General features: G+C 46.5%; 1 protein-coding gene across 2 annotated transcripts in view; it reads left to right on the forward strand.

Annotated features, from left to right (window-relative positions):
- Slc1a2 (solute carrier family 1 member 2) overlaps positions 1 to 18,820 on the forward strand; it is a 133,583-nt gene that overhangs the window by 17,552 nt on the left and 97,211 nt on the right. The window lies entirely within an intron of this gene.

Raw genomic sequence — 18,820 nt, forward strand, 5'->3', positions numbered from 1 at the left:
TTCAAGTGAAGCCTTGGGATTCTTCCGTCATTGGCTCACAGGATGTTTGTTGAATGGATAAAAGAGTGAGAGTCTCTGGAGAGGAAGCTTATTAGAGGAGTCTTTATCATAAGAACTTCTGATTTCTCCGTCAAGAGCATCTCAAATTACTTGGGAACAAACAGACACAGAGAAGCAGGGCCAGCCAGCCTCACCGGCATGTGGCGGAGTGCTTGGCGGAACTTTGTAGTAACAAGTGGCTTCAGCTTGTTAGTTTGCACTGTTCCCCGCAAACTGTGTGGCCACTTCTAACAGGGAGTCATGCAGGAACAAGCTTATATGAAGGGCTCCTCATGGTGACAGTGAGCAAGATAAGAGAGGAGAGGAGACCTAAAGAACACTTGCTATTTTGCTGTATGCTAGAGTAGTCGACGATGAAATAAATACTTTGCGTAAAGGAGCGTCTAGGAGTCAGTGTTGCACAGTTCCGAAGAAGTTTGAATCCCGGCTTAAACCCAAGAAAATCCTCCTGTCTCTTCACTTAGCTTAAGACTCTGGGAAAGTTAATGGAACTCTTTAAGGCTTTTTAAAAGTAGGGGCAATGCCCCCTACTCAGCAGAGTTTGGCACACAAGGGGTAAGTGACACACTCTGGGCCTGATGCCTGGGCCATGGATGACTCCCGGTCATTGTTCTCAGAATCATAACTCTGGTTACCTGCCACCTGCTCTACTCAGCATGGATTCTCCACCAGCCTCCTGACTTTGCAGACTACTTGGTAACACGTGCTGTGCACCCACAAGCATATTTGCTAAGTCTTTCCCATAAAGCCATTGGCGATAAGATTAGAAAAGTAGCCCAGGTGTCTTTGATGGTGTGAGTGTCGTGTTTTCGTTTGTGGGCTGCTGGAAGATTTCCCCCTTCTCTATGCTTTCGACTTTTCACTTGTTTTACTTACAACACATCTTATTCTGAATGCACTTATTTCAACACCAGGAGGGATTCTTGTGGACGGTTTCATCCCCACACCATATACTCAAAGTTAGTATCAGAGTTAAAGGTCCGCCCCTATCTTAGATGCTATAAATTTAGGTAGATCCTAAGGCCCTGCCTTACAGTTCATAACTAGAACAGGTCAGAGGATGGACAGAATTGATATTATTGGTTTGTAGTAAAGGATCCAACTGTGAACAGCCGTGGAAACATGCATAGGCCACATACAGGAGTAGGATTCAGAGTGCCCCTGCCTTTCTGGGTACACCCTCCCACAACTTACTGTGTTCACCAACATAAAAGCCCCTTGCATCCTCTCTTACGGAGGTTTAACTGTGCAGGCACCATTGACTGCGTCATCACCCCTTGGTGACTAACCTCCATTCTCCCCCTGGTGAACTTGGGGTGGTGCTAAAAGTTCCAACCCTGGATCTTTCTAGTGAACAGCCCTGTTTGAAGCTATCCAGGGGCCCCTCAGCCACCCGATATCTCATTAGCATGCACAGACACTTAGCAGATCCAAAATAAGAACACTCATAGAACTCCAATGGGATTCTAAAGATTTTAATATTGCCTGCCAGGAACCTGAGAAAAGACCAAATATTTTTTTTTTTTATAATATAGTCTCCATGTAATATCAGAATCTCTTTAAGCAAGGAGTTTCCAACTCCATATCCATCTGTCCATCCTTCTGTCTGTCTAACCATCCATCCATCCATCATCCATCCATCCATCCATCTACCCATCCATCATTATGAGTGATAATATGTGGCTGACAGAAGTGTCCCCTCTGAGGGGACACTGTCACCTAACCATAGCCATCATGTCTTAAGACCTAACCTTGGCCCTCCACAGACACCTCGCTGTCTTCTTTGACGGCCATCCAGATTTTGTACCAAAGTCTTTGGTAGTAATATCCACATGACAAAGTCAGGTGAAGACTTGAAAAAAAAACAACAACTTCGGAATGAACAGAGGAAAGAGTCCAGTTTGGCTTAGTAGTCTGGATAGGTCAAAGGCACGGTAATTGGACTGAATAATTAAAAGCACTTTCTTTAGTTTCCTTTCTGATTTAGGAACTATTTGTAGGAAGCCCGAGTCTGTTGAATGTCAACTGCTGACTTTCTTTGGGATAAAGAGAGACTAAACTGGTCAGATGGCAAGATGAGGGTAGGAGAGGGAGGAGAGGAAACATGAGGACACACTAAAGGCAAATGTGGGTGGACCTGCCCTTTCCACACTGTAGGAACAGATTGCACACCAAACATTTTTATTTTGGAAGCAACTTCCAGGCTGATGGAAATGCACTTGACTGAATGGTGTGTCTCTGAGAGCAAGGCGGCTCAGGTACAGGCAGATGCTGCAGGGCTAGGCAGGTGTCCCTCCCGCCCAGGAGGCTGCTGGCCGGGTGACTCTTCTGAAAGATCCTCTCCTTACACTCACTGGGCTGAGAGTTGAGTAAGCAAAGTGGCTTTAGCCCGCTGCTGTGTGAGGGAAGACTTTGCCTTAACCCAGCACTCCTAAGATGAGGCAGAGCTGGGGAGATGACTCCGTCAGCAAAGTGCCTGCCTTGCACAAGGACCCAGCACCCTAGTCCAAAGCCGGGAGTGGCAGTGTGAGCTTGTCATCCTAGAATTAGAGAGGCAGAGACATGCAGATCTCCGGCGTTTGCTGGTCTGTCAGCTTAGCCTAGCTGATGAGTTCCAGGACAGTGAGGGAGATCCCATCTTACTAAATAAGGTGGATAGTGTCCGGGGAGTGATATTGCAGGTCGTCCTCTGGCCTTTACTCTGCACCGCGCATGTGTGCACAGGCGCGCGCACACACACACACACACACACACACACACACACACACACACACACACGGATTAGGGAATTCACATCGCCTCCCAGATACAGTCAGACAGTGGCTGAGTCACTAACACAGTTACACTGGAGACCCTGACCAGCCTGTTGGAGCAGGCTTCAGTCGGCAGAATGAGGTGCTGCCGCCAACTTCACACCGACCTTTGGGAACGGAATGCTTGCTGTGTGTGGATGACACTTCAAGTTCAGGTTGTGTGTCCTTGGACTGGCACACCATCTCGTTCCAACCTTGTCAAAACTGCGAGTGCTCAGCGCATGTGAAAGTTGGGAGCAGATGCCAAATTGACTTAACACACGGTTGGAGATAATATGGCGTTTCTAATGGTTGTCAGCATGGACTTAGAATGTTCCAGAATATTTGGCCTGCCTCTTTATTATCCTGAAGCTCAGAGAAAAAGTTAGTGGAAAGGCCAGTGTTTTGATCCCAGCTTCACTGGCTGCTGGACCAGAAAGAGTTCCAGTCTATCTCACAATGTGCCTTCTGAGTTTTCAGGACTGGGGAAAAGAGGAAAATGAGGTGCCTTCATATCTTTATTTTGTGGGGGCTGCTTCCACATATTCCTATAAACTGAGTGGTTCATAAATAATAGAAATTTCTTTTCTGTGCTTCTGGAGGCCGGGAAGTCCAAGGCCAAGATGGAGGCAGGTGTCTGGTAAGGCCTTACCTTTTCTCACAGAGGGTATTTTCCCCATGTCCACAGGAAGGAGAGAATGAGCTCTCTGCTCCTTTTGTTAGGGAACTAATCTTATTCATGAGGGCTTCGTCCTTGTGACCTAACCACCTCTCAGTGACCTACTACCTAACATTATCTCTTTGGCGATTAGGATTTCAACATGTAGACTTTGTAGGGACACACATACAAAACCACAGTATTGTGCCCAAAGCTCCCAGCTGTGGCTCAGATAGCCCCGAGCCTTCCTTCTTTCTGCCCAGTACACAGTACACCCTTATCTGACTGATTTGTGTCCTTGCTTCACCTTGGGCCACCCCTTCTCTGTGCGGGTGAAGCTGGGGCCTCTCCCCAGGCTGGATGCCTGCTCCTCTAAAGGTCTTAGTGACAGAGAGAGATGGAAAAGTTCAAGTTTGCTTTCCCGGCCCTTGGTTTCCCAGCCTCCATCATATAGGGATGGTGCCAATGTACAGATCCTATTCAAGACAAATACAATAAAATAATGGTAGTTATAAAAGTAGTTGTTTTCAGTGTTTTAAAAAAAAACTTGGAAACATTTTATGGGAGTTTCCTAAGAGTCAGTTCAGTCGGAGTGCCTGGCTTGGGCTCTGTCCTCCTCACAGGGCACCCCTGTCTTCTGGTTTTTCTAGTGGGCACTGCCATGACCTGTGACATGGTCCTCAGTGTCCTAACTTCTCAGGAATTGCCTATACTTATTCAGTCCCGGCTGTCCTTCAAGCTAATCACTGTGAAGGATTAAGCCGCAGCACGGGGTGTCTCTGGTTCCTGTGAGAGCTTTCCCCTCACAGGCTCTCTGGAACCATCACTTGCCACATGGTGCCCAGGTTCGGAGGGCAGGCAGTGGTCCTCAGGAGCTAGGTATCCTCCAAGACCAAAGCGGGGACACACTTCTCTCGGACGATGTAGCTTGCAGCGGAGTTACTCAGGCATCATAAAGAGGACCTGTGCTTCTGTGAAAAGCCTTTCCCCCTTTACCAATGGCTTCTTGTATACCAGAACTGAAATGCAGTACTGGACTTCTCCAGAACCCGGGTCAACCAATGGCTTTGGTCATTGCTAATAGAATGACGCAATCACTAGCTTTTATCACTTGGGTTTCCATACTGCTCTTGGCCAGGGCGTTGGCAACCTCACAGCATCTTTGGAATTAAGGGAAGGTGAGACCACAGAAGGTACTCTTCAGAGACAAGCGGGCATCTGGCCATGTGGTCAGTTATGGCTGGATCATCTAGGCCTTTTTAATAGGACAAAGGTTACAGTCTTTGAGCTCAAGTTAGATTTGCTGTTGTTGTTCCCAGTGAGAATTCAATTAGCTATTTGAACTTTCATGTATCTGCAAGATCCCTTTTCACTCCAGCGTGTTCAAGTCCCAGCTTCCCTCTCTGTATACCCACCATCTATAGGAGCAAGGTGACAACCGAGAAGCCTGTTCCCTGTGGTACCTGCACAGCTTTGGGGACCTGACCGCCCTTGGTCCCTCTCTGCCCAGCTGACATCATCTCAGGGGCCGGGTGTCTACCTAATGTGTGTGCTGCAATGTCCTGAGAAGGCCAGGACGACAGATCTACCTGAACAGGGAGGAGTGGGAGGTCTGCCTTTGGGGGAAAGTTTTTGATCTTGGAATGGAAGTGAGACTTGCTCAGTGGGGCAGGAAGGGGTACTGGAAAGAGAGTCAGAACAGTACCAAGGGAGGGAGCACTCAGTCAAACGCGGCAGGTTCACATTCAAGCGAATGGGACGGTGCTTGGCCCGTTTTAGGTAAACAGACAGTCCCCGACTTTAAGATGACTTGACTGGCGATTTTTGACATCATGGTGGTGAGAGCACACGTGTACATGGATTCTGCTATTCCTTATACAGCACACAGTAAACTGTGTAAGATGTTCAACGTTACTTTAGAATAGACCTTGTTTTGGATGCGTTTGTCCAACTGTAGGCCAATGTAAAATTCCCAGCACATTTACAATAGGTTTATCTAAGCTGTGATGTACAGATGTCAGGTATATTAGTGAATGTTCAAATGACAGGTTTGTTTTTTAACTTACTGAGGGTAAATTGGGCAATAAATCCACTACAAGTCACACAGCACCTGTATGATCCTTTTTATTTTATTCATAAATTTCGCTTGGTTATGTTTCTGGGTGGGGGGACACAGAGTCAGAAGGGAGTGTTCAGACTGGGAGGGAAAGGTGGTGGGTGGCTCTTCCCTCATGTTTCTAAATTGCCCTTTCACATGTTGTATGAATGCCCCTTGCTCAATGCCAAATCTCAGTTTAATTCAAGACTTGGTCATGAACTCAGGTTTCGGAGTTGATTTACCATCCCCGCCTGGAACAAGGAGACAGCAGAAAGGACTGAAAGGATGGGCTCTCAGAGCCCGCCAGATGGGCTGGGCATGCTGCGCACCACTTCCAGTCACCTGTCTTTGAAGTCATCAGGGAAGGAGGAGCCCCACTCTTAGCACTGGAGGAAGGTCAGGAACTCCCCATGCCTTCAGTGTGGGGGCCGTAAACACCGAGAGCCCTCCTGGGTTGTAACACAGATCTCTCAGGTGGCAGTAAAATGTGGCACCAGCCAGTCGTTTAACAGATGCTTGGAGATCGGCTGGCCCTCCGCTAGGCGCTAGGAAGGCCTTCTGGACTACAGTCAGCTGCTCACCATCTGGCAGCCACACAGAACATCGCAGCTTCTGTGTTCAGAAAGTGAATCCTGGGTTTTCTGCTACAGTACGTGACACTCTGGCCTGAACCTTAGCGTAGGGCACCTGACACCAATGAGGAACCTCAAGATGTTTGAATCCCACACAGGCTTCTTCCTGGACATGTGACTCGGCCTTTTGGAAATTCAGGCTCCTCATCCAATGTTACTATAGACTAGGTATAACCACAGCTGCTTGGGGGATGAAATACCAGCCTCCTGTCATTTTGACTTGTTCCGGAACACGTAAGTGCTTGGAAAAGGTGGCTGATCCAACTTACCACCTATTACCACTTCAGCCCAATGATGCACATCCCCCCCCAAACACACAAAATTAGGCCCTCCAAAGTAAACATCCTTCAATGTAAATATGTTAATGATACATTGGTTGCCCACCCCTCCAAGCAAACATGTGACCTCACTGATTCTGAATCTTCCAGAAAAGGAGGTTTGAGGATGCCAAGACTAGCCAGACACTGAAGGAACCAGGGCAGCCCCTCAGTAGGCTTTCCCAAGACCCTCTGATGCCCTTGGGAACAAATAAGTGTGGGAACACTGGGCCCATCTCTGAGAAGCCAAAGGATGGGCCTTGGCCTTTCAGATGTCTGATCGGGCAAGAATAAATATGAACAACAAACTCAAGAAGGCTTTAACTGCTTCTTGGCTCTGGCAATCTCAGTCTGTACAGGATTGTCCCGCAGGGACTGCTGTCTGGAGAGGCCAAGAAGCAGTCTTCTTCTCTTTGTTCCTGGGACTTCCACTGCCCTGACACCGGGGGGCGCTGCAGCCTCTCTTTTACTCAAAGCTGGCCAGCTATGCTCTCCATCTGACCCCTAAACCATGCCTGGTTTTCCTCTGTCCTAGCCTGAGGCCATGTTGTGTGTCTTCCCATAGAAGTCAGTGGGAGAGTGGCAATGTGCTCAAAATCCCACTCAGACAAATGTGTTCTTTTCAACCAGGAACAGAAAATTACAAAGCAATTGACTTCTCACAATAGGAAAAATATTAAAACCGATATAAGCAAAAAGACTCCTTTTCACCCTTTGAGGATTGTGTTCAATACATACATGTGCAGGTCACATGTGTGTGCGCGCACACGCACACACACACACACACACACTAGGATGGTTATGAGTGATCGTTATTTGCTTACTGAGATAAGGTATCACTCTGCAAACAGTTTCATTATTTGCATTTTCCCTCAAAAACAGCCCAGGAAACCTTTCCCATCCATTGATTTCAAAGTGGCTTTGGATAATTGAGATATCTGAGATTGAAACCCAAGGATCTGAGAGTTGAAAAAAGAAAACCGACTCTTTCAACGAAAATCCTCGATGTGGGTGTGGACAGGCGGAGCCAGCTTCCACTTTGACCACTGTAAGTGTGGCATGGAGGGCAGCATTTACTGGCATGCTGGCAAGAAGCAAGAACTGTTACCTGAAATGGAAGTGCAATTTAAACCCTTCAGTTCCCTGGAAGATGCCTGAGGCCACCCAACCCTGTCCCGGCTCCCTTTCCTTCTGGGGTGTTTGGTGCTTAGGTGGGTGGTAGGTTACAGAAGTGGGATTTGCATCAAGATCTAGACAGGGCGAGTGTTTGGACGTTTGGGAAAGTAAGCATGAGGTAGAAATGGTGGCTCAGGCCTCGCTGTAAGATCAACTGAGGTTCAGATTCTGATTCTGTTTACGTGGGACCCAGCTGGGTGACCTCGGATAAGTTGAGAGCACGCATCATTTGTGATGTGTGCCGGGAAAACTCCTTTCACAGGATGGTGATCAGCATCGAGCCAGTGACACCATCAACCCTCGGAGTCTGTGGGTTTCACATGCATGGATTCCACCAAACACATCTGTTAATAGATGAAAGAACACTTGGTCACATCTGCCCTGAACTTGTACAGATGTTTTCCTGTCATTATCCTCTAAGCAATACAACGTAGTAACTACCATAAATAAATGGCAAACTAGCACAGCATTTACACTACAGTGGGTGTTCTAAGCATGTGGTTAAATCGCACAGGAAGACGTATATAGGTTTTGTGAAAATACTGCATTTATCATTGTGTATGAGGGATTTTATCATCTGCAGCCTGTGGCATCCACGGGAGATCCTGGAGCCAGTGCCCTGCAGAGGCCGTGTTCTGTTCAGGGCCTGACTTTTTCCCTCAAAGAGCTAGTGAATATTCTAGGGTTTGTAAATGCCAGTACAGTTCGTGCTGTTGCTATTCACTTCTGCCATTGCAGCATGGATGACGGCTATGGACAATATGCTGATGAATGAGTGTGCATGTGTTTCAATAAAACTTTATTTACACAAACAGTTGACAGGCTATATTGGACCAGCGGGCCATGGTAGGCTGATATTGTGGATGCGACTGGAGATTATCATGCTAAGCAAATTAAATCAGTCTCAGAAAGACAGATTTAGTGTTTTCTCTCAAGTGTGGCTGGTGTCTAGATTTTATATAGATACATAAAACCCTGTCTGTATGTATGACACAAAAGTAGAAATAAAACTACCCAGGGGAACAGAGGGAACTAACAGGAGGGGTGGGGGTGAGAAAGGGGACAGAAGGGCCTATGGAGGGAATATACTCAACATAAAGTATATTCGTGCATGAAAATGTCATTATGTAACCCAGGACTATGTGCATAAAATATACAAAAAGAAAATTTAAGACATTGTTCCTGCCCAGCAGAAATATAACTGAGTCACATACATAATATTGATTTTTCCCATAACCACAGTAATAAAGAAGAAAGAAAGAGATGAACTTAGTTCTGAAAGTGTATTTTATTTGTCTCAGGGCACAGAGACTTCTGTTGCTCCAACAGACAGCAAATACAAAAAACCATTGATGAGTTTTTTTAATTTTTATTTTTATTTGCTTTACTTTTTGAGGATACATACGTGTGTGTGTGTGTGTGTGTGTGTGTGTGTGTGTGTGTGTGTGTGAGTGTTTGCTTGTGCATGTCCATGTGAGGAGGCTTGAGTGTCTTCTGTTTTGGAAAGTCTGGCCAACCAGACTGCTTCTGCTCCAGGAGTTCCACATCTGTGCCTCCAGAGCTGGGGTTACAGGAGGGCTGCCACACCTACCTGGCTTTTATGCGGATTCTGGGGATCCCAAGTCTGGTCCTCAGGCTTGCACGGCAAATGCTCTACTCACCAAGCCACCTCCCCAGCCCCTTACTGTGTTTTTGGGATAATTTCCAAAATCTGCTGTGTGCTGTCAACCTCTAGCATGTTTCATTTCATTACATGGGTGTGGTGGGGTCCTGGGGGGCCATAACTCCATCGAGTGCTTCTCAAATGGCAGGTCCCAAAACTGGGCAGTGAAGAGATATGGTGATTTACTTGAAAAAACAAAACCTCAAAAACAAACTCTAAAAACAAAATGGCATGGAATAGAAATGACCAGACTCCAGTTGTTCCCAGATGGGGAGGGGGTGATGACCACTTTATCACAGTTATGTTGCTCTGTTTGTTCTATTTTATTGTCAGTTATTTTGTGGGCCTTGTAGTGTGCTTACCTGAGAAATGAAATTTTATCAGTGGTATGCTTGTACAGGAAGGACACGGTATGTCTGAACTGGCAGCCTATGCCCCTGGATGAGGGATAAGGAGGCACCAGTGCACATCACGTGTGGAAAGGCGAGGGTTGTTTTCTGCAGGTTGAGTGCGTGCGTGTTCAAGTGTGCATTCCTGTGCATGAATGTGTATGTCTGGATCACAGGGAAAAAGTGAACACACATATTCCTCCCGCGGGCTGTGGCCAAACATGTGAAATTCAGTGTTAAGTATTTCTCTGTTTTGTTTTCTGAGTTTTAAGTCCGGTTGAATTGCTTCTCATCTTTCTGCCTTGGGCTCTGCTGGGGCAAGGCCAAAGTCATCCACTGACCAAATGAATGTGTACAACTAGCCGAACCAGTTACTGGATGTCACAATGGCCATTTAAAATTAGAAGTCCATATTGCAAGCTGTGAATGTCACTGGCTGAAGAAAATCCTCATTTGGCAGAACACAAACTGAAGCCTGGGCAACTGACGGCCTAAGAGAGACCCAAACCCCTGGGAGAAACTTGAAGAGGATGAGGAAACCTATGTGCTGAGCCAAAAGAATAGACCCTTCGTGTACATCTCACTCTCCTCTAGGAACCCCAGTGGGAAACCGAGACAACCGGTGACTTAGGTTCCTGAGCTACTGTGGCTTGAAGTGTTTGAACAGAGGGAACCAAGGCCGGAGAGATACTGCTTTGTCCAGATTTTCTTGCTGACTCTTCCACAGACACTCCTGAGTGTCACGCATGGGACTGCTGGGAGACACAGACAGGGAGTCACAGGCTCGTGTGCTACCAGCTAGCCTGGAAGAAGGCATCTATCTGTGTTTCTATAGAGCGAGGCCAGAGGGACCCTGAAGGATGCAAGCTTTTAACGTCGTCTTGTAGGTCCATAAAAGGCCAAGTCAGAAATGCCTAGAACACGTTCAGTTCGATTCCCAGCACCCTTCTCAGGGGGTTCAGAACTGCCAGTAACTCCAGGTCCAGGGCATCTGATGCCTCTGGCTTCCATGGTCATTGGAACTCATGTACACATACCCACACACAGACACGCATGCATTTATATAATTGAAAATAAATGTTAAGCAATTAAAGAAAAAGATTAAGTGTACTTTACATAGAATTTTTCATACGGTTAAAGTTTCATAGCTAATTGCATCCAGTAATAGGATGCATTTCTGTTATTTCCCTTTCCTTCCAGAAGGGGGCAGTATGAAGCTGAGAAAGGCATTTTGCTTCCCCTGTTGTAATGTTCTGCCATTCAGTAGCTCATAAACTGCATTTTAGAGGCATCTCTTCTGTATCTATCACATTCACTCATACACATGGAATGTCTCCAGAAACCCAACATTCATGAAAGAACATCCCAGATACACCACGCAGTTGTTTTAAGGCAAGCAAACAAACAGGCCTTGCTGTTGTTACCATGGCAACCAAGCACTCCTAAAGTGAATTATTAATGAGCTGTGTCCAGCACACAATTAATAAGCACACCCAGTGTTTTCGGGAGGGGGTAAAATGTGGCCACTGTTCAGGAAAGTGGGTATTGTTCCTTGCTGTTCCATCTAATGGGGAAAGATCTCCAGGGGCCGCCATCTTCCTCGGATCCTCGTCACTGGTTAAGGACTCTCTTCCCCTGGTACTTGAGAGTTGCATAAAAGGTTGGTTCCCTGAATCATGTTTCCAGAAGTAGGGTGTTAAACTAACCCTCTCCCTTCCTCCCTGCTTTCCTCTGTCCTTCGGAACGGCTTGACGCACCCCTGCTTAGATAAGCCCCTCCCACAAACAAGGCTTGACTCACTCCTGCTTAGATAGTGCTCTCCCACAGATTAAGGCCATCATCTCCAGTAACTGGCTGACCAGAAACAAGTTCAAATTAGAACTCTGATGTGGAAGAAGAAAGCCCCTGGGCTGGAGAGATGGCTCAGTCGTTAAAGGCTACGCTCACAACCAAAAATAAATTCCCACCCCTCATTTTCTTTAACAATAAAAAGAACTGGAGTTTAGTGAAGGGTAAGTTTTCCAGACAAGAGAATTTTAAGACAATTTACTTAAGCTTTCCAAGCCTCAGTTTTCACATGTGTAAGATGGGTTTAGCTAAAAACATTTATTTCAGTAGTGAGGAACTTTACGGACGAATGCCCATAAGCTCCTCTGTGCGCCAGCCATTGCTGTGAAGATGATTTATCCCTGGACCATTCTTCAACATTTCTCTAATGTTGAGCTCCCGAAATCTGTTATGATACATCTATCTTTTGAGACAGAGGTTTGAGGCAGGGTCTCACTGTATCCCAGGCTGGCCTGTAACTTGAGCTGAATGCCCAAGAGCTGAGTCTTTCCGAGCCTCCATTTGCCCATCTGAAAGAAGTAAACAATACAATTTTCCTTGCAGAGTTGTCTGGAGGATGAAATGGGAACTCATTTGAAATGAACTTGTCATGTTATGGAACCTGAGGTTGGTAACACCTGTTACCTCCCTACCATGTTCTGGAAAAGCATTTTCCCAATTTGACTGGGAGATTCATTGGTCTAATTTTCAACTTAGAAAGGAGATTTCTATCTCACTTTCTCACCACCACCACCACTTTCACTACCACCACCACCACCCCCCCCCCCCCCCCCCCCCCCCCCCCCACCACCACCACCATCACCACCACCACCATCACCACCACCATCACCACCATCACCACACCACCACACCACCACCCACCACCACCACCATCACCACCACCACACCACCACCACCACACCACCACCACCACCACCACCACCATCACCACCACCACCATCATCATCATCACCACCATCACCACCACCACCCTCACCACCACACCACCACCACCACCACCACCACCACCACCACCACCACCACCACCACCACCATTACCACCACTGTTGCCACCACCACTACCAACAACTACCTCCCCCTTGTCCTTTAGGCTTTGGAGTGGGAGAGTAAGACTCAGATTTCTAAAATCCTCTTAAGTTCTCCAATCCTATGGCTGAAAGTCTCTGTGTAGCTGTCCAGTGGAACAAATATACAAGGGGCCAAACTTCTATGATGGTATTTCTTCCCTTTCTGGAGACTTGGAAATGAGGACGGTGATAAAGGTCCCATACTGGCAAGAGGCTAGGCCTCTCCAGTCAGCTGACAAGTGTCTTCCATGGCTTATGATCTGATATCCTTAACCCACAGGCCAGAAAGCTGAAGCTCTGAGACTCCTTTAGGACTCTTGGGTCCAATGTATGCTTGCTGTTGTGATTTATGGCCGTGTGCAGTGCAGATGTCCTCTGAGTGGGTCTGTCTTATTCAGGAGGGTGGAGACACACGTCCATTATCTGTACATTCCTTCTTAGAGCCTCTAGGGGCTCAAAGATGAGATCAGAACTCAGATCAGCCAAGAGGATGGTTATTTTCTGTGTCCCCCGTGATATCCGAGCTCATCCACAGTTTGGCACACAATTTTTTTTTTTTTTTTACTTTGCAGTTCAAATATCTATAAAATGATTATGGTATCATTTAAAAAATCATTCGCAGCTCTACCTGGCTTTATTGATAATAACCCAACCACAGATGTAAATCACATTTGACAAGAGAGCTTCTGTTACCATTTTGTCTCATGTCCTTGCATTCCACGAGACGCTGTGCTCAGCAACACCACACTCTTCTTTGCGCTGGTGTACGTTTCTTCTTCGGACAACCACAGAAAGTATTGACTAGAACAGAGGAGGAAAGGACAGGCCTTTGCCGAACTCTCCTGTGTTGTGACAATAGAGTTTGTCAGTGGCCCCTTCCATCTGCTCAACTGTCAAGGCTCCACACATGTCAGGAGGACACTGCTGTGCCCTGGGCACTTAGAGAGCCTACAGACAGGCTCTGTCAGGAGACGGTGTGTAGTGTGCATGCTGAGGAGGTGGTATGATGGTGGCTGTTCTTTAGAACATCAGCATTATCTGGTACAGTCCACTGGGCATCACAGCACAGGCATTGAGTAGACCCCTACTGATAGGCAAATCTGTTGGTAGGCAATGGAATTCAGAGACAAGTAATTGTGCTCATCATGAGTAGACAAGTAATTGTGCTCATCATGGTGGTAGCTGTGGCTAAAGCAGAGCTTATTCTGTGCCAGGGATTGTTTAAAATGCATCAGATATGTTGGCTCGTGTGGTCTCCAGAACACCCGGTGGTTAGTACTATTCCATCCCTCACCGCTCCCTGTCTGTGAGGGACTGTGTTGCAAGACACCCCCCCCCCAGTGGATACCCAAAATAGTGGACAGTGCCAAACCTTAGATAAACTCTTTTCTCCTACACATGCCTACCTGTGAAAATACTTTATCAACTAGGCTTGTGAGAAACTGACAATATCCAATGATATCTAATAACAGACCATAATAATACATTATCCAGCATCACTCCTCTTCCCTTGGGGCCATTATTAAGTAGAATAAGGATTAATTAAACAAAGGCTGTAGGATTCCATGATCATAATCTGGCTGCTGTCTGAGTTGCTACTGACACAGAGCGGGTAGCATCCACAGTATGCGTACATGAGATGAAGGATGATCCTGTCCTGGTGGGCTGGGCCTGGCTGCCCAAAGACGTGGCCATGCTACTCAGAATGGCAACTTAACGTTTATGAGTTGTTTATTTCTGAATGAACATCTCGCTATTTTCACACCTTGGTGGACTATGGGCAACAAACTGAAAAGCCCAGCCAAGGTAAGCAGAGACACCACAGTAGCATCCTTGTTTTGTGGACAGGGAAAGGAGGACCCTGAGAGGCCGAGCAGCTCAAGATCCATAGCTGCTGAGTGAGAACCTGGCCCCACCCCAGCATCTGCCTCCGTCATCTGCCCCTGCCCTGGTACCTTCAGCTTGGCCATTCCTTTGCTTTGAAGTCCTAGTAACATTTTCATCTCCTTGAGCCTTACAACACTTTTAGGATTATTTCTTTTACAATGCCATGGTGCAAAATAATCTTTTAAAAGTAAAACAAAAAAAAAAAATTTCAGCCCAAAACCATCCAAAGTAACAAACCCAAACAAAAGCAACCACAATCCTCCTGCTGTCAGTTTTATGTCCTTTAAGTCTGTGTGGTTGTCATTTGAAATAACTGTGACGGCGTGGGGATGCATCCCTGTAACCTCAGTACTGGGGGGCAAGAGATGGAGGGTGACTGGGAGTTGGAGGCTGGCCTGGGTATTGTCCTAATTTGCTTTCTGTTGCTATGATAAAACACTGACAAGGAGCAACTTTAGGAGGAAAGGGTTTATTTCACTTACACATCCAGGTCACAGTCTATCAACTGAGTGAAGTCAAGACAGGATCTCAAAGCAGGAACCTGGAGGCAGGAACTGAAGCAGAACCATGGAGGAGTGCTGTTTACTGGCTTGTTTACCCTGGCTTGCTCAGCCTGCTTTCTTATACCACTCAGAACCACCTGCCCAGGGATGCATTACCTATACTGGGCTGGGCCTTCCCCCATCAACCATCAATTAAGAAAATGCGCTGTAGACTTGCCCCTAGGCCAAACTGATGGAAACATTTTCTCAATTGCACTTCCCCTTTCTCAGATGACCGTAGCTCGTGTTATATTGACAAAAAAACTAAGCATCACAGCTACAATAGTGAGTAGAGGCTAGCCTGAACCTCACAGTGAGACCCTGTGTCAAAAAACCATCTCACCCCAAACCAAACCAAACCAAAAGAACAAAAACCTATACATACGGTTGGAAGTGTGCTGTTTTTACTTAGAAACACATCAGATATCGTTCCTACTCTGTTATTCCTTGATGTAACTGTTAATGACTCAGTCAGTTTATGTATTTTCAAGTCATAGCTACACCATGCAATTGACTAAATAAGTCCCCTATCATTGAACATTTATATTATTTCTAAGATTTCATCATAATGTGGAGCACTGTGATAAATCTCTTAATACACACGTTCTCTTCTACGTGTTTGATGATTTCCTTAGCTGTAGATTTTTGGCTTTTATGGTGTCCTGGTGGGAAAAGCTGAATCAGACTGAAGACTGATTCAGAGGGAATGTTGAAGACCTGGGGATATAGCTGAATGGAAGAGCGAGTGCTCACTCTAGCGTGTGCTGAATCCAACCCCCTGGACCAGACCTTTCAAGTTTCTTTCACTACTGCATCCTTGAAATAAGTATCTCAAGTGTTTGAGACAGACTCTTAGTCACTCATCTATGCTTTAGGATAAGTGTTAAGATGTGTGATTTGTACTTTCACAGGTAATAAGGACATTTTTTCATGAGAAGTCGATTCTCTGTTGTGGTGAGGACGTTAGATGTCGCCCAGGGAGGGAAGGTGGGCAGTGTGAAGTGATAGCAACAAAGGTCCACAATCAGCAGGTGACTCAGTAGAAAGATCAGTGCAGTGGCTAAACATGGGCTCTGTGCTACAAATGGGCTGAATTCGAGGCCTGATTCATGTCTTAGTTACTGTGTGATCTTGCACAGGTTGATCAGTCCTGAGTTCCAGTGTCTCATCTATCAGAGGGGCCATTGAGATACAAGCCTCATAAGGTGGCCGTGAGCATTTAACCTTAAGAGAATGTGAGTTTGTAGACTGATGTGTACAGGCTACTGACATATTGTTATGCTCATCATCATAGCCATCTCTCCTCCGTGAAGGGACTGTGTGCTCAGAGTCCCATGTTCGCTCACTGTGCCCAGAACCTGAAGGCCATCGGGGATGTTTAGCTTTTCTTGGAAAGGCAGCCAATGAACTGGTGCTGTGGGGCCTGTTATTTTCTGGAAGTGCAAAGGGGGATTGGTTTAGTGTCTTCTACTTTTGTGGGAGATAAAACAATTTAGGGGCCCCTGAGCCAGCACAGTGGGTATCAGTGGACAGGCTTGCAGGTTACTTACATTTTCTCTGGCCTAAAGTTTTGAAAAATTGACATTTAATGACAGCTCTGAATCCAGATTCCTTCAAGTATTCTTGGTGGCACAAAGGGAGAGAGCTGATGTAACTGAGGTGTCCAGGGATTTTGCAGGATTAGATACGGCAGGACCAAGCAGTAACACAGATATGCGTTACCGTGTCTCTTGCCTGGACTTGCTTCTTAGTTATCTTTGTTTCAGGCAATGATGGGTCCTGACAGCTCAAGGCATATGGTGCCTTCACAGTTAATCACAGCAATGAAAACTGACCCCCTCTTTCCTGATGCTTCCAGGAAGGGCCCCAGGGAAGAGTCTCCTTGGTGAACTCCAGTTCCATTCATTCCGGGTGTGGCCAGTGAGGAAAAGCGCACTCTGGTTGGCTATGGATCATTGTAGGTACTTCTGTGGCGCACATAGAGATGGGTGGTCCTCCAAAGAGGGGCTGAGAAGACAAAAGGGAAGGGAGGGGGGAAGGGAAGGAATGGAAAGAAAGAAAGAAAACAAAAGAGAGGGAGAGGAGAAATATGGGTGCCTACTACAATCTTGAAAATTCTCATAGTTAGGTAAGTCACACCAGAGCTCATTCCAGCTTAATTCATCAACTCCTCTTCCCTCCCCCACCTCCGCGTGGGTGTGACTTTTCAGTGAAGTGTTGTTTTCTCACACCTGAAGCTTCAGCACTTGCAGTGACTGCTGCTTCTTGGAGCTCAGGGTGTCATTAGTAGCATAACAGCCACCCTGTGTGGCTGAGCTTTTCCCTACAGATGCTAAAAATACCCAGAGCACGGAAAACAAGCAGGGCGTGCCGCCATGGGGGTGAAATCTCAGCCACTAAGCCGCCTTCACCCTGGCTCTGCAGGGACAGCCGAGGCTCATCCACCCCCTTCCTAGGCTGGTGTTTGGGTTCTGATAGGACTCTGTTGATGCAGAAGACGGAGGCTGCTGGTGGAGGAGAACTGTGTGGAAGGGAGGGCAGGAGGGGAACCGATAGCTCTGTTTGTTTGCCCTGACTTTGCTGCTCTCTGTAGACTTGAACTAAGATGTGTCAAGAGATCAGAGCCGTCCCTGTAGCCGCTCAGATTAGCTGGGATTTAAACTAAAACTCCTTACCGAGAAATCACCTAGACTAACCTTCCTGCATGTGTCCGTGAAGAGACCCAAGGACTGAAGCATTCAGAGGTTAGTGTGCATGCCGACCAGGGCCACAACCCAAGGTTATTCCTCAAAAATGAAGACAAATTCCAAGAGCCTTTCTGTAGAACCCAGTGGAGTTCTACAGGGAGCCAGGGTCTTCTTAATTCAAGCATGTGCCTCTCTTCTGTGTCTGAAGAGTTCCAAGCATTGGCATTCCATGCTGAACAGCTACAGTTAGAGAGCCTGCTTGCTGTGGGTTGTCTTATCAAGCCAGTGAGCTCTTGGGGTTTTCAAAAGCTAGCCAAGGGATTACATATGATCAGACAGGTTATGGAAATATGTGACTCATAACAGATCTGACCTTTCATAGACTATCTGGAATCATCTTGTGTCTGTTTAACAATATAATGAGCCCTACTTGGTGAGAGCATGCAGGTCACGGGCTTTGGCTGACTGAATGGAACTGACTTGTCACTAGAGAGATGATCATAGAAGGGAGAAAGAGAAACAATGTTTCTTACCGACTCTGTGGATGCCTGGACTTCACCAGACTTCAGTGTTTCCCATTGGTAATTGCCACTCCATTAATAGATTGCCCAGAAGTTGTTCTCAGAACAATCTTTCTATTTGCCTGTTTATGGCAGGATCCTGGGATATAAATGAAAAAGTTAAACCTCAAAGGATAAGCATGAGTCAGTCCTTGGGACAAAATGTACTTCGAATTGTTTCCTTCCATACGTGAGGGGAAGAAGTGTGTGTGTACTCTGGACATATGCTTCTCATTGAAAAACTCGATTGAATGTCTGTCTCTCTAGGCTGGTTCTCAGGGAGAGTCTTTGGCATCTTCTCAAGCCTAAAATGAAGTCATCTGAGCTTCCCAATTGCTAGGTGGTCCCTCCCAAGCAGTATGACAGAGGCAGGAATGTGTGTCTCTTCGAGGGTGGGAGTTTGCTTTCTCAAGAGTTTATGACTGCTCAAAAAAAGAGAGAGAG

This window comes from Peromyscus leucopus, chromosome 4 (genome assembly GCF_004664715.2).
Source record: "Peromyscus leucopus breed LL Stock chromosome 4, UCI_PerLeu_2.1, whole genome shotgun sequence".
Lineage (NCBI taxonomy): Eukaryota > Metazoa > Chordata > Mammalia > Rodentia > Cricetidae > Peromyscus > Peromyscus leucopus.